We start from the raw sequence: 2,031 nt of genomic DNA, 5'->3' as shown, positions 1-2,031 counted from the left end.
GTATATATGGCTGTGAAAAGTGTGTTGACAATATTAGAAGTAATTATTTTGTCAAATTGTTAATTTTTTATAAGTTTGAAGAATATATATATTGTATTGGTTTGTATATATTGTATTTTTTAAATAATACTAACCGTAAAGTGTCTCAAAAAAATTTTGTTAGGTTGTTCCATTTAATATTTTGGATCGAAGAATTAGTAAATAATGAGATGTGAATTTATATTTTATTTATTTCAAAAATAAAAAATAAATAAAAGAACAAAGGTTAAGCTCCTTTTGGTATTTAGAATTTTTTTTGTGTTTTTATCATTAGTTATTGAGAAATGTCAAAATAATAGTCGTATTAAAATATTTAATTTTATTATTTTGTAAATATTTTATAAGATTGAAAGAATATATTACTACATCTGTCCTGTAAATTTATCTCAATTTTTTTGTATATTTACAAAAAAAAATAGGATTCAATTGGACGGACGAAGAAAATATTATTAAAAACTATGATTAGTATTTTGTGAAAATAAACAAGTTCATAAACTCTTCTATTACATAAATTAATCAAATTAATTAACTATTTAATACAATTTTTTTTAAAATTTCGTGTAAAAAAAATCAGACCAATTTCATTGGCCGAAATAGAGTATATCTTTAAAAAATAATAATTGTAAATTTCTACGTCGTATTATAAAAATTAAAAAGAAAAAAACGAAAAAAGTACGTGAATTAGTGGGCAAGGCAATGGGACAAAATGATTTGCAGCAATGCACGCACTAAAGTGCAAAGCTACAAAAGCAGCTAGGTGTTGCATCATTAATTGATTATTTCTTTTGTCCCAGATTTGTAACTTTATGTTTTTCTTATTTAAAAAAATAAAAAGAAAAAAAAAATCAAATTAAAAGAATTTTTAATATAATCTCTTAAAAAGTACTCACTTCCTATAATATATCTTGCAATATACTCCTTATATTGGTATGTCTTACCTAGTTTTCAATATTTTTAAAATAAAAAATTAATAGTTATACTTTATTCTATTAAATCACTTAATAAGATATATATATATATATATTTCATTATATTGTTTAATTTTTAATTATTTTACCTAATACTAGCAATTTAATTTTTCGTATGAAAAAATAAATATATTTTTATACTGTGGGACTATTTTTAATATAATATGTTAAATAAAAACCAAGAGTGTGTTTGCTTAGTATTTTGTTTGAGATATATTTTGCTGAAAGATATGAAAAGTTTGTGTCGATAATATAAAAGATAATATTTTATGTTGCGAAAGAATAAAAACATATACTTATTTATATTATGTAGACATGATACATAATAGTATTTTTTAATTAACATTCAGTAAAAATTAAGTAGGTTAAAAATTATTGGATGAACCAACTCCAAATATTTAATATTATAAATACATAGGGTTTATTTATTTAGTATTTCAGATTGAAGTGATCTTTTGGCATGAAGTATAAAAATTTGTGTCCGCATATAAAAAGTATTCCATCTACTGTGGATACGAAAATTTATATATAAAAATTTAGATAAAATATAATTAGTATGATTAAAAATTGTATTAGTAAAAATAATTACATATTAAAATTAATATAACTAAATAATTTAATTAAGATTAACAAAATTATAAATGATTAAATAATATAAAATATGATTAAAGTGTATAATCATATTTTTAAAAAAGAAATAGATAATTATGTGGGACGAGAACATTTTATAGTAGAGTAAAATATAATATTTTGTATTGAATTGTTAAAATAAAATTAAAAAAAAAAAGTAAATTTTTGTGAGTGAATAATAAAATTAATTGATCTAGTATGTGAAATAACAAACAAACAAACGGCATTCAAAACCAGCCCATGTGTCATGCTATACTGAAACATGTCCCACCCTTTTTTCACAGGCAAATTATAAAGATGCTTTTTTAATTATTACTATTATTTATTTTTTAAAGGCTATATGTTATATACTTGTAACTTTACATACTCCTATAATTTAATTTAAGGTACTCCC

This window comes from Andrographis paniculata, unplaced genomic scaffold, assembly GCF_009805555.1.
Source record: "Andrographis paniculata isolate CXL003 unplaced genomic scaffold, ASM980555v1 Contig54END, whole genome shotgun sequence".
NCBI lineage: Eukaryota > Viridiplantae > Streptophyta > Magnoliopsida > Lamiales > Acanthaceae > Andrographis > Andrographis paniculata.
Note: the sequence above shows the minus strand (reverse complement) of the source record.